Source organism: Phocoena sinus, chromosome 11, assembly GCF_008692025.1.
Source record: "Phocoena sinus isolate mPhoSin1 chromosome 11, mPhoSin1.pri, whole genome shotgun sequence".
NCBI classification, from domain to species: Eukaryota; Metazoa; Chordata; class Mammalia; order Artiodactyla; family Phocoenidae; genus Phocoena; species Phocoena sinus.
In genome coordinates, this window is record NC_045773.1 from 1,256,298 (window position 1) to 1,271,177 (window position 14,880).

Here is a 14,880-nt window from a genome sequence, read left to right on the forward strand (position 1 = left end):
TAGGGAAATCCTAGAATAAGAGCAGATTTGAGAAGTCTGAAGAGAGAATCTGTGAATTTGAAATAGATCAATAGAAATTATATAATCTGAAGAAAAGAGGGGGAAAAAATTGAAGAAAAATTAGCAGAGCCTCAGAGACATATGGAATAACATGAAAGCTACCAATATAGGTATAATGGGGATCCTGAAAGGAGAGAGGGAAAGGGGCAGGAAATCTCTTTTCAACTGAATGTTTGTCAAAAACTTCTCAAACTTGATGAAGAAACATTAATCTACAGTTCCAAGAAGCTCATCAAATCCCAAGTAAGATAACGTCACAGAGATCCTCACCATAACACATCATAGACAAAATACTGAAAGATAGAAAATCCTTTTTTTTTAATTAATTAATGAATTTATGTTTGTCTGCATTGGGTCTTTGTTGCTGCGCACAGGCCTTCTCTAGTTGTGGCGAACGGGGGCTACTCTTTTTTGCGGTACGCGGGCCTCTCACTGTTGTGGCCTCTCCCGTTGCGGAGCACAGGCTCCAGACACGCAGGCTCAGCGGCCATGGCTCACGGGCCCAGCCGCTCCGCGGCATGCGGGATCTTCCTGGACCGGGGCACGAACCCGTGTCCCCTGCATCGGCAGGCAGACTCTCAACCACTGCGCCACCAGGGAAGACTCGGGGGCTACTCTTTGTTGAGTTGTGCAGGCTTCTCATTGTGGTGGCTTCTCTTGTTGTGGAGCACGGACTCTAGGCGCACGGGCTTCAGTAGCTGTGGCTCGCAGGCTCTAGAGCACAGGCTCAGTAGTTGTGGTGCATGGGTTCAGTTGCTCCACGGCATGTGGAACCTTCTTGGACCAGGGATCAAACCCATGTCCCCCGCATTGGCAGGCGGATTCTTAACCACTGTGCCACCAGGGAAGTCCCCAGAAAATTCTTAAAAGCAAGAAAAGAATGACGTCACATAGAGGGGAACAACAATACGCTCAGCCAGTGACTTATCAGAAATAGTGGAGGCAAGAAGGCAGTAGAGGACTTCCCTGGTGGCACGGTGGTTAAGAATCCGCCTGCCAATGCAGAGCACACGGGTTCGAGCCCTGGTCCGGGAAGATCCCACATCCTACAGAGCAACGAAGCCCGTGTGCCACAACTACTAAGCCTGCGCTCCAGAGCCCGTGAGCCACAGCTACTGAAGCCTGCGTGCCTAGAGCCCGTGCTCTGCAACAAGAGAAGCCACCGCAATGAGTAGCCCCCTCTCGGCACAACTAGAGAAAGGCCGCGCACAGCAACGAAGACCCAACACAGCCAAAAATAATTCGTTAATTTTAAAAAAAGAAACAATTAGCAACTGAGTCTAACCACATAAAAAATGATTATATATCATCAAAAATTCTTGATAAAAAAGTGAAAGAACTGAATCCAGCGACATAAAATATTATTATATATAATACCATGACCAAGTGGAATTTATCCCAGGAGTAGCAGGAATGCAAGGTGGCTTTAATTTTAAAAACTCAATTAATATAGTAAACCATATTAATATAGAATAAAAACCAAATGATCATCTAATAGATGTAGAAAAATCATTTGACTTGAAATTATTTACAAAACAGAAATATCACAGACTTAGAGAACGAACTCATGGTTACCGGGGGGAAGGGGAAGGCGGAGGGATAGTTAGGGAGTTTGGGATTGACATGTACACCCTGCTATATTTAGAATGGATAACCAAGAAGGACCTACTATATAGCACAGGGAACTCTACTAAACATTATGTAACAACCTAAATGGAAAAGAATTTGAAAAAGAACAGATACCGTATATGTATAACTGAAGCACTCTGCTGTACACCTGAAACTAACACAGCATTGTTAATCAACTGTACTCCAGTATAAAATAAAAATTTTTTAAAAAGCATTTAACAAAATCCAACCCCCTATCATAATAAAAATTCTCAACAAATTAGGACTAGAAGGGAATTTCCTCAACTTATTAAAAGGTATCTATGAAAAGACTACAGCTATGGTACGTAGTGATGAAAGACAGCTCTTATTTCTAAGATCAGGAACAACTGACAGGTGGCTGTTCTTGCTGCTCCTATTCACACTGAAACAGAGGTTTTAGCCAGTGCAATAAGGCAATAAAAAGAAATTAAGCCATACAGATTGGAAAGGAAGAGTTTAATAGTCTTTATTCACAGATCATATAATCCTACATGTAGAAAATTCTAAGAGAGCTACAAGAAAAGAGAGAGAGAGAGAGAGGGAGAGGCAGAGAAAGGAAGGAAGTCAAAGAAAGAAAGCAAAAAAAATACTAGAACTAATCATTAATTTTAGCCAAAGTCACAGGATACAAAATCAGCATACAGAATTAATTGTGGGATTTCCCTGGTGGCACAGTGCTTAAGATTCCATGTTCCCAATGCAGGGGTCCCGGGTGTGATCCCTGGCCAGGGAAGTAGATCCCACATGCATGCCACAACTGAGGAGCCCACGTGCAGCAACTAAGGAGCCCACATGCCACAACTAAGGAGGAAGCAAGCTGCAACTAAGTAGCCCAAGAGCCACAACTAAGACCTGATGCAACCAAATAAATAAATAATTTTTTAAATTTATTTGTATTTATACGTGCTAGCAATGAACATTCCAAAAATGGAACTGGAAAAACAATACTTCCCAGTAACATCGAAATGAGTAAGATATGTAAGAATAAATTCAACCCAAAAAGTGTGAGAATCATACACAGAAAACTATAAAACACTCCCAAGAGAGTTAACAAAGAGCTACATAGGGGACTTCCCCTGGTGGTCCAGTGGTTAAGAATCCAATGCAAGGGACGTGGTTTCTATGCCTGTTTGGGGAACTAAGATCCCACACGCTGCGGGGCAACTAAGCCCGCACACGCCGCAACTACTGAGCCTGTGCGCTCTGGTGCCCGCGCACCTCAACTAGAGAAGCCCATATGCTGCAACAAAGATCCCCTGTGCCACAACCAAGAGACAATGCAGCCAAATAAACAAATTAATTAATTTTAATAAGTGGTTCCTTCTGCATTTGTTTGAAAAAAATAAAAATAAATCAAAAAGAGCCAAATATACAGAGACATATTCCTTGTGTATGGATTTTAAGACTCAATATTGTTAAGATAGCAATATTCCCCAAACTGATCGATAGATTCATTGTTTTTTAAAGTTGACTAGCTGGTCCTAAAATTATGTGTAAATGCAAGGAACCTAGAATAGCCAAAACAATTGTGAAAAAGAACAAAGTTTGAGGACTTATTTAACCCATTTTTAAAACCTAGAGTTACAGTAATCGAGCTATAGTGGTATAAAACCAACGGCAGACATATATATCAATGGAACAGAAATAAGAGTTCAGTAATAAATTTTTACATTTTTACTCAGTTGATTTTTAACAAAGGTGTCAGGGCAATTTCAGTGGGGAAAGATGGAACTTTCCATCAAATGTGTTCAGCCCATTACCTCACACCACAGCAAGAAAAAAGGAACAATACTGTATCGTGCACTTAAAATTTTGTTAAGACGGTAAATCTCATGTTAAGGTTTTTTACCACAATGAAATAAAATTTTTAAAAATTAAAATTACAAAGCATGCTGTTAAGGTAAGGAAGATGTAAAGGGGTGGGGGAAACACACATATTGAGGAGAGAAAATATAGTGCAGAAATTCAAAATTATACATTGAAGGAAGGAGGAAGAAGGAGGTAGCAAGAGCCCTGGGCTCGAGGGGAGAAGCAGCGTCGAGAGACTCCTGAGGGAAAACAGTTATTAGGAGCTGAGTGAAAATGAGGAGAGGTCTTCTCAGAACTGAAGGGAGAAAAAATTCAGGGGAAAGTAAGTCTTTTTAAATAACAGGTACAATTCAATTGAGTAACATGGGTGTCAGAGAGACTAATACTTTCCATCAGAGAGATACTGTGTTTTCTTATCATACTGCAGTATGATTCAACGAATACCTGTCGGGGCATAAGATGTGTCAGACCCTGGGCTGAGTGTTGAGGACCCAGGGATGGGAGACAGCCCAGAAGGAGTGATGGCCTAGGACAAGGTACAGACAGATAACCGTGCGTACATAGGGCTAAGTGCACACCTATGTGGACACACGGTAACACCTATGCAGACGGTAACTAACTCACACCACAGGTGGGAATTAGTCAAATGAAGAAAAAGGAGAATGATACACTTGGCACCAGGAACAGGATGAGTCCAAATGTGGTAGAGAAAGATTACATGGAGTTACTTTAATGCTCTAATATCTCACTTCACCAGTGAATATGAATTTGGTCTGTTTCTCAATTAAATGCTGACTACTGGCTGCTGTTAAAGGATAAGACCACTGCTCAGTATCTGAAATCAAAAGCGCTGACGTTCTTGCTCACCTACGTGCAGGAGGGTTAGCTGGTCAGAGACCTCATTGGGCACAGCAGATGGATAATCACGAGATTGTGGGCAGGAGTTTGTCTCGGATTAGTGTTGTCACAAAGGTGGGAGTGGGGTGTTGTCAACCTTAGACGTGTGGTTTGTGTTCACTGCAGAGGCAGGAGTGTCAAGTCAGCCTCGGCAGAGGGGTCAGAGGTGAGTCAGCTTCTGACTGGCTGTCTTTAGGGGCAAGGCTCCATCTAACCGGCTGCTCCAGAGGCAAGTTCACTGAAGCAGGCTGTCACCGACTGATTAATCAGGTTGAAAACCAGTTCTGATGTTGGCTTTTTACAATACCTGTAGTAAAAACAGTTTTTTCTTAGGGGTGCGGACCTTTTATATATTCTCACTCTCCCCTTTGGCCTTCTATCAGCCAAAGCAAAAGGAGAGACCGTGAGTGTGATCCAGATGTCCTCCACTGTGCCTGTTTCTCCTTGAAGACAAGATTTTATCTGTGGGTCTGATTTTCAGTTTGCATGTCCATCAGCATAAGTCCATTCTGTTTTTGTCTCTAAGTCATTTGTTGGAAGATTTGTTAGGACAGTGGCTCTGTAGATTTAAGACTCTGGATAAACAAATCAAGCTGTGCAACATACAAGCGTAACAGATTATTACACGGAGGAGGTGGAGGACACTCTCAAGGCACCATCTGGATTTTTCCAGGTCCGACCATGAAAACACGTCCCAACAACTGCCTGAGTCTTCCTTGATAATCCACTTTTCTTTTTGCGTGGATAGAAATTGTTGTACCTCATCTGTGGCGTTGAGCCAGGTACAAAATGAAGTGTCAACAATGGCACAGACTCCCCTTGGTTAGCAACCGAAAAATCCAAGGCTTTGCTGATTTCCATAACTATCTGGGCAAAGGAATTTTAACTGTTTGGTTTACTATTTTCTACATCAGCCAAAGCGGCGGACAAACTGTTGAGGACCCCCTGAGCTGAAGAGCAGCCATGCATGGGACGGTTAGCCTCAGGATTCCACTCCACCAGCGTTCGTCCTGTCCTTTCAGGCTCTGTTAGAGGATGTAAACCCCTGAGGGTATTGGGACATGGACACTGAGACACAGTGTCTAACTAATAGGCTGATAGGACAACTGGTCCTGGTCCTGGACTGGTACCCAGAGCCTGGCTCACACATAGGAAGAGAGGAGCAGGGGGCTGCATTAGAGATGTGATCAGCCTCACTGGAGCCATAGGTAGACTGTCTTTAGGGCTCGTGGTAAACTGTCACTATTACATCCCAAGAAAACTGTAATCCCTTCGTGTCAGTGCAAGGACATTTTTTTCCATTTTCGTATTGTATCATTATTGGTAACATTCGTGTAGCCTATCTCTATATCATACTTCCAATTAGCTGCACAAGCAACAGTTTGGGAGAGCCAAGTAACAGAGTTACAATGGTCATCATCCCTCAGTAAGACAAGAGAGAAAAATATCATCAGAGACATAAAGAATAAAAATACACAAAAAAGGGCTTCCCTGGTAGCGCAGTGGTTAAGAATCCACCTGCCAATGCAGGGGACACGGGTTCGAGCCCTGGTCCGGGAAGATCCCACATGCCACGGAGCAACTAAGCCCGTGCACCATGGCCGCTAAGCCTGCGCACCACAACTACTGAGCCTGCATGCCACAACTACTGAGCCTGCATGCCACAACTACTGAAGCCCACGCGCCTAGGGCCCATACTCCACAACAAACAGAAGCCACCGCAATGAGAAGCCCGCGCACCGCAACAAAGAGTCGCCCCTGCTCACCGCAACTAGAGAAAGCCTGCACAGCAATGAAGACCCAATGCAGCCAAAGTACAAAATAAAAAACTTTTGAGTTAATCCCATCTATACAAAGATTTCCCAGGTGTCTTCTTTGCTTGAAATAAAGTAAAGGTCCTCCTGCAGACATATCCTATCCCTGCAACTTATTATCACCCCATGATTTTTTTTTTTTTTTTTTTTTGTGGTACGCGGGCCTCTCGCTGTTGTGGCCTCTCCCGTTGCGGAGCACAGGCTCTGGACGCGCAGGCTCAGCGGCCATGGCTCACGGGCCTAGCCGCTCCGTGGCATGTGGGATCTTCACGGACCGGGGCACGAACCCGTATCCCCTGCATCGGCAGGCGGACTCTCAACCACTGCGCCACCAGGGAAGCCCACACCCCATGATTTTAAGCAAGTTGGGTCACTTCTCTGAGTCTGTTTACTTTTTTTTTTTCCAAAGGTGTTTGGCTGATTAGACCATCATTTCTTTTCTTTTGTTTTTTTAACTTTATTGGAGTATAATTGCTTTACAGTGGTGTGTTAGTTTCTGCTTTGTAACGAAGTGAATCAGCTATAGAACCATGGAATGCCTCACAAATACGTGTGTCATCCTCGCGCAGGGGCAATGCTAATCTTCTCTGTATCGTTCCAACTTTAGTGTATGTGCTGCCGAGGCGAGTGCTGAGTCTGTTTTCTTCATTCATAAAATGAGGATGCTAATAACACAGTTGTGACACTTGAGAGAGATGGATACCGCGCCAGGCATTTAAGTGCTCAATAAATGATAATGATAGGGATTATTATTACTGAAATAAGTGGCAAAGGGTCCTTTTACACTCTAGTGCCCTAATAATGCTCAAAATCTTCCTTTGTAGCCTGCAGTATTCCAGCTCCACCCTCAACAGGTCTCTGTCCTGGCCGTGCAGCCTACTGAGGGGCCGTCCTTGTGCTGGGGTCACCCTGTCCTCATGCACTTGGAGTCTAAGGACCGTCTCTTTCTACTCTCTTCACTTCCTCTCCTTGCAAACACACACAATGGCCCAGTGCACATTCACACAGCCTGCACTTCTGCGTGGGGAGGGACTCTTAAAATATTGCCTAGGGTGTGTTCTTCCGTGGGAACTAAGGTGAACCAGTCAGACTGCTGGACCCTCTGGCTAATGCTGACCCTAATTTAATTTGAGTTGTAAAGATTTAAGAATGTTGGCCTCAGTTAAAATCTGCGCTAAATTTTCATTGTGGAAATGCTTGTTTTTGAAAACCATGTCATCACAGATACCATGAGTAATCTGAATTTAGATGAAAATGATTTCTGGAATTATGGCAAACTACCAAGGGGTGTACTAGTCAGCTATTGGATGGTTTTTCCTGGAAAACTATATATTTCCTTCTTAAAAATGCAGAAAAAGATATGCCTAGATCGTTTGCTTAAAGTGGCTCTGTTGCTCATGCAGTTACGTGTGCACTTTACCAGCTTCCCCACACTGCAACTGGCTCTTCTGGTGCGTAACTTGCTGGAAAGCTTAAAATAATTTAAAGAGTCTATATGAACCTTATGAATAAACGAGGCCCTTACTAAAAACCCAGGTATTTAAAATGGGCTGGTTTCCATTTTGACTTTTTTCTGAGAGCTTTCTCGGGTAGCCCTTTCTCAGGAGAGCAGGAAAGAGTAGGGCTGTGTCTTGATGACAGAACCCTTTGAAATCCTCTGGTAGGAGACCGAGGAGAAGGGTGCCACTCAAGGTCATGCATTTTAAGATGCTTTGTGTTTTAAGAAAGATCTTTTGTCATTTGTACCATGAGAGCTCATTATGAGACAAACTACTTTAATCCAAAATATATCTTAATCTTCTAAAACAAGTTCTTTAAAAAGATAGTCCAAAAAATTTTAGGTTAATATATCCTATTGCTATGAGAAAACGTTAACTCCTCATTTTAAAGGCTTTCAATCCTACTTTTATGAAGAATCAAGTAGGAAACGAATTAGATGCAGACTCTTACTAGTGAAGTTTTGAGAAACATAGAACCTTCTGGGCTCCACCTCATCAAACCCAATTGTGAGCTCTTGTTGATGCTGTGTTATAAAAATACCGACTTGAATATGGTACCAGGGGTTCTCTCTTTGAAAAATGTTGTGAGATAAACTTTAGCTCTCATAGTATTAGTTACACTTTTGAATATATTATGCTTGCTTCTGAAATGACAATGTACGTTCGTTAAGTATACTTGGCGTTTCCATCAAGTGTGGGGTTTTTTTTAAAACCTTTTCTTTCTTTTTTAATTTCATTTAATTTTATTTTTAAAAAAATAAATCTATGGGCTTCTCTGGTGGCGCAGTGGTTGAGAGTCCGCCTGCCGATGCAGGGGACACGGGATCGTGCCCCGGTCCGGGAGGATCCCACGTGCCGCGGAGTGGCGGGGCCCGTGAGCCATGGCCGCTGAGCCTGCGCGTCTGGAGCCTGTGCTGCGCAACGGGAAGGACCACGACAGTGAGAGGCCCACGTACCGCAAAAAAAAATAAAAATGTATTTATTTTTGGCTGCATTGGGTCTTTGTTTCTGCGCGCAGGCTTCCTCTAGTTGCAGTGAGCGGGGGCTACTCTTCGTTGCGGTGCGTAGGCTTCTCATTGTGGTGGCTTCTCTTGTTGCAGAGCACGGGCTCTAGGCACGCGGGCTTCAGTAGTTGTGGCTCACCGGCTCTAGAGCACAGGCTCGGTAGTAGTGGTACACAGGCTTAGTCGCTCCACGGCATGTGGGATCCTCCCGGACCAGGGATCGAACCTGTATCCCCTGCATGGCAGGTGGATTCTTAACCACTGTGCCACCAGGGAAGCCCCCCATCAAGTGTTTTTAAAAAGTCAAATTGTATTCAGAAGTTGCTTTAGGTTGACAGGTCAGGCGAAGTCAAATATAGAAACTGAGCACCAGAATCTATTTGTGGAAACATTTAGACCTTTCTCAGGCTGGCCCCAGCCAGCCTCTGCAGCCACATCCCTCCCAGCCCCAGCCTTGGGCTCTGAGGGTCATTCCTGAACAAGCCTCCCTTCTGCACTTTGTTTACGCTCTTCCCTCTGCTTTTAAGCCTCTGCCTCTGGACAACGCATCCTTCAGGGTCTGGCAGAAATGCCATCTCCTCGAGGTGGTTTGTGTGAATTAGTGGCACTGTTCTTGGCAAGGCTGCTCTGCCTCTGCCCGTGGCCCTCCCCATGCTCCTGGGACCATCGGGGGCAGGGTCTTGTCTGTGTCTCTTCTGACAGCTGCCAGGCCTGCTCCACGTGATGGATGCTTACAAACGTCAGGTGACTGAATTGACCTTTCTATCCTGCTCTTCCATCAGGGCAAAAGCCTCAAAAATCATCAGGGTTACAGGCCTTGTGGAGAATTTTTTAAAGCAGGGAGTTTTCACTTCCCTGTCCGAGAAGCCAGCTAATAGCAAGTCTCCCCACGCGGCTACGGGTGTTGTTTTCTCCATCGGACAGCACTCTGCCCCTGCGCACCACGACGGGGGTTACACAGAGGGTTCCAGTTACTGCAGTAAATGCGTGTCAGAGATCAGTCTAGAGGTGAATTATGCTGTGAGATATAAGGACCAAGTTTCATCATGGTTAAGGTTTTTCCTTTTTCTTTCTTTTGATAAATTTCTGGAGACTTCCCTGGTGGCGCAGTGGTGAAGACTCTGCGCTCCCAATGCAGGGGGCCCAGGCTGGATCCCTGGTCAGGGAGCTAGATCCCACATGCTGCACCTAAGAGTTCGCATGCCACAGCTAAGGAGCCCGCCGGCCGCAACTATGACTCTGCGCAACCAAATAAATATTAAAAAATAAATACATAAAATTCCAAACAGTTTTTTAATAAATATAAGTTTGCCTCAGATCACCCAGGCTGTTCATTAAAATGGCAGATTCCTGGCCCTCACCCTTGGCCAGTTCTGGGCTAGTGGGTCTGAAGTGGGACCTGGGGATCTGAGCTAAGCGTCAGGCGATTCTGGTGGGAATGCCCACAGGACTGCACGTTGAGAAACACTGATACTGTGAGGAAAGGAAGAGGTGACATCCTGTTAATGGAGGTTTTATACGCGCAAAATATTGACTAAGCCTATGTATGGAACATAATCGGGCCCTGAGCTGGCTTTTAGGAGCGACCCAGAGATGAATGAGGCAAGGTGTCTTCCCTTGGACAGCACATGTGTTCCAGGAAGCTAGGTCAGCCCACTGGTCAGAGCATCCTGCACTCACAGGTCATCAGAGCAGGCTGTTGGGTACGTTCTGAACTCATTCCAAGAGCGTTCTGGGCTTAGAGACATACTTCTCAAGCTCAGGTTGAACAAGGAAAGAAATGTACTTTTTCAACGGCCAGAGAAGTTCTCCAGGGAATGCCAGTGTCTGTTTATTCTGAGAAAAGACTTGGATTTGAACTGCACCGAATGACTCACCATGTTTTTGATGTCAGTGTCCATGAAATGTATCTGCAGTTCATCCTATGAAGGAGCTTCACCTTGATGATCTGGCACCCTCAGTGGGGAGCCCGGAACTAAGTACTCTCAGAGGCCAAAGTTTGCCTATGGCTCTCAAATCGCAGCTTAGCTTTAGTCATTTTCATCACTGACATCCTACAAATTCACAAAGTGTGGACAGTTCCACATTTCATCGTGACAATTAGTGAGAAATTGCACTCCATTCGGTCAATGTATAATTACAATGCTGTATTATAATGGTTTCATATTTGTCTTTGATTTCTCAGTAGACGGTGTCTTATGGAAGAAAAAACACCTTAAACTTGTTATTCTCTAACACGTAGTACGGATAGGAAATGGATAGCCAAAGTATGCTTACAGATTGCTTAAAACTAACTAGAAGTTTAAAGTGTTTTTGACGCTGAAATGAGAGAATGTTCGGAAGCTTCTACAGTGCGAAAACCCCTGATGGACAGAGATGATGATGCTACTGAGAACAGATGAGAATGTCTTAGGAGGATGCTGTCCAGGCCTCTGACTTGCTGTTTATGTTTGCAGAAAAGCTTAAGAGAACACAGCCAAAGCCCTGTGCTACTACATGTTTTATGCTTTGCTTTTATGAAAAGAGGTAAATTGCTAAAAGCCACACCGATAGCAAGAATTTTGTTCAACAGGGCTTCCCTGGTGACGCAGTGGTTGGGAGTCTGCCTGCCGATGCAGGGGACACGGGTTCGTGCCCCGGTCCGGGAGGATCCCACATGCCGCAGAGCGGCTGGGCCCGTGAGCCACGGCTACTGAGCCTGCGCGTCCGGAGCCTGTGCTCCGCGGCAGGAGAGGCCACGACAGTGAGAGGCCCGTGTACCGCAAGAAAAAGAAAAAAAAAAAAAAAAAGAATTTTGCTCAACAAAGCAAATCTTAGGTATGTCTTCATGTAGCCTAGTGTATAGAACCATCTATGTTCATAGCATATTATGAAAACAGATCGTATTGCTACTTCTGAATCCTTAAGAAAATGTTCAATCTGAAATCGTCAATTCACTACGGTGGGGAATAACGTAATATATGTTTTAAAACAGCATGAAGACTTGAAATGGAAAAACTTTGATGTTTTGAAGAAGATATCAATTATTTTAAAATTCTGTCATTTTGAGTAAAATGTATTATCTTCAACTACTTTATCCATTTATACATGTGATCATTTTTTTTAATTACTCCCTTCCTTTACCTGTTCTTGGGTAAATATAGAAATGAGCACAAATTATCACTTTCTGTAAATCATTTTATTTACACAAAAGATAAACATACCAAAGACTTATTAAGATCTTCTTTTTTTTTTTGGCCGTGCCATGCAGCTTGTGGGATCTTAGTTCCCCGACCAGGGATCAAACCTGGGCCCCGGTAGTGAAAGCACCAGAGTCCTAACCACTGGACCGCCAGGGAAGTCTCAAGACCTTTTTTCTATAGTAGTTATTCAGCACATACTGTCAAGCCTCCTTTAGAAGAAACTCAGGGAACAGAATGATGCATACTTCGCCTTCATACTTTACATCTTGTGTGTCTACATTTCCAAGGTGTGGAATATATTTGATTAATGGTTCTTTGCAGGGTCACTTGAGAGAAGTACTAGTATAAACTTGGCCTGTGTCCTGTTAGGTTATGTCCAGCCCAAGTTAAGGGAGGTTAGTGATGGTTCAGGCAGGCAGACCTGGGGGGAAAATGAGCCCAACAACAGACACCAACAATTTCTCTCCATAGCTGGACTGAGGGTCCTATATCCTTAAGAAGGTAATATTTATTATCTGACAGGAAGTGAGTTTTCAGCTGTTTGGACTCAGCGCTTGACACATTCTGGAAAGCTAGTCATCACTTTTTGTTTTGACAAAAGAGCATAAGAAGAAAAAAAAAGTACCCGGGATGCAGGTGAGTGAGAAGCTGGTCCATTCACGCGCTCAGTTATTTTTTCTTGACTGTCTGCCCCGGCTGAAAAGCGTGGGGCGTACAGATGTGAATTAGACATTCTTCTGCCCTCCAGTGACTCACAGCCTAATCAAATAGGGAAACGTGCACAGAGATAAGTAAGAGCAGCACTATTTATAGGAATCTTGACCTCTGTTCAGAGGGCAGCAGAGGCTCGAGGAGGGAATGGCCGCTTGCAGAGATACGAAGGCTTTCCTAGGGGTGGCTACAGAGCTGAGCCTTGAAAGAGGAGTTTGTCACGTTGGGGAGGAGAGGCCAGTCCAGGCAGAAACCAGCCTAAGCGAAGGCCTGGAGATGAATAACCTCACTGCTTGGGGAACTGCAGGCAGCTGGGAGAGCCTGGAGCACAGGGTGCTGGGGATGCAGGGTGGGGGGCGATGGGAGGGGAAGGAAGGTGAGCACGGCGCAGTGCGGTGTCCGGTCATCCAAGCTCTGTACACCTACGGGGAAGGGACAGGCCTGAGATGTCTGAGGGGTCCTGTCGGCAGAACTGGGTGACGAGCAGGCGTGGGGACAGTGACATTAGTCTGAACTTGTGGCATCTGCACTCGGGCTCCCAACCACGACCCCGGGCTCTCCCTCCCCCACTGTGGGCTCAGCTTTTGGACCTGCAGGACAGGCTGGGGAAGTGGGATTGGCAAGAAACAAGGAAAAGATGAGCCCAGGATTGGAAAGAACTGACGGGCGAGGCGCGTTGAAATCCGAGGCCCAGGGCTGGGCCGGACGGAAGCCCAGGGGTCATCTGGAATCAGCCACAGATGGGACAGTGATTCTGTAATTGCAGCTTATTTGGCACCCAAGGCTCAGTGCCAGAACTTTCTGGTCAACTGTCTACATTTCCTCTTGGCAATGATAAGACATTTCAAGCACCTGAGTTTCCCTCCAAAATCAAGCAAATCCAGGCTCTAGCCAGTGCAACTTGGTCTGCCCTTTCAGCTCTTTTACTTGATTTTCCTGATCATCTGTTTTGAGGAGCGAACAGAATGCAGATGGACGTTTTCTTAGCAAGAAAAGGCTGGCGAAGGGCAGGGAGGGGTTAGTGGGTGGAAAGGGTGTGCGCACACGAGAGAGCACCACCACCCGTGTCCTGTGAGCCCAACACACTTAGACAGGCCTACGGCGTGACCCGGAAGTTTGCAAAAGGCAGATGAGCCTACTTTCCACCCTGTCCTGAAGGGCTTTTTTTCTGAAAATACCCAAGAGAGCCCTAAGAAGGGACAAGAAGCTAGATCATGTCTTCTAGCGCTTTAGGCTCCAAATCTGGAGCTCCGAAATGAGTGAAGAAGAAAACCAGAGAGCAGACAACCAGGGTGAGAAGGACATTGTCGCGAGCATTATATTAGCGTGACTGTCTCCTATGCTGCCACCTGACAGCTCCTACCCCTCTCGAATGTTCGACCAGTGCATTACTCTGATCCATCGTGTCAGCGAAACTTTCTCCCCACCTGAAGGCTCAGCTTATTTCTCAGCCCTTCAGCCTCTGACTGGCTCTATCCAACCTCAAAGTAAACATTTAAGAGAGCTTCGCCCCTACAGCCATCAATCATAGATGCAGCAGACAATTAAACTGAGATCACGCAGACCTAAGACCAGCGGCTTCAGTGAGCCCTGCTTCACTTACACAATGTCCTGGAACACGAGAGAGGAAGACTGACCATCACACGGAGTGCATGGGAAGAACTAAAAGGAAATTCCCATCATAGTACTTGGGAATAGTTTACAGCGCATGTCCATCCTCCTCGCCCTCCTCCACCTTTACATAGTTACCTATAAGTTAACCTTTGCAACAACTTATGAAATTGGAATTATTATCCGAAACTTAACAGATGAGAAAACTGAGACTTAGAGAAATTGTACTGACCAAAGTTGTCCAGCTATAAGTGGTGACACAGGCATATGAACCATGGTCTGTTTCCGAAAGCCCACATGCTTTTTCCCTGGTCCACGGGAGCCTTCAACAGTGAATATATTATTAAAGCCTGTTGAGCCGTGCAAGCAACTTTGGGAGCTGGTGAGAACTGCTCCAGACTCACCCTCCCCTTTGGGGTGCAGCCTGTCACCTGAAGGCAGGACTGCAGGCAGAAGGACGTCAGGAACCAGCCCCGCTGTGTTCAAGGCCCCATGGACAGTAAGTCCTAGAGGATGTCAGGGAAGGACCACGCCCCCACCCTCTGCCAGTGCCCGGCCAGGCTTGGTGTGGGGAGACGGTTCCTCCCATGCCCTGCAGAGGGAAAGACTCTATGACCACCAAACACAAAGAAAGCAGGCCTTC

General features: G+C 45.4%; 1 protein-coding gene and 1 non-coding gene across 2 annotated transcripts in view; one reads left to right on the plus strand and one right to left on the minus strand.

Annotated features, from left to right (window-relative positions):
- The window catches only part of KBTBD12 (kelch repeat and BTB domain containing 12), a 44,524-nt gene that overhangs the window by 11,576 nt on the left and 18,068 nt on the right, over positions 1-14,880 (plus strand).
- On the minus strand, positions 6,755-6,861 carry LOC116763008. Its single transcript, XR_004352424.1, has one exon. It is a non-coding gene; the product is annotated as a U6 spliceosomal RNA (small nuclear RNA).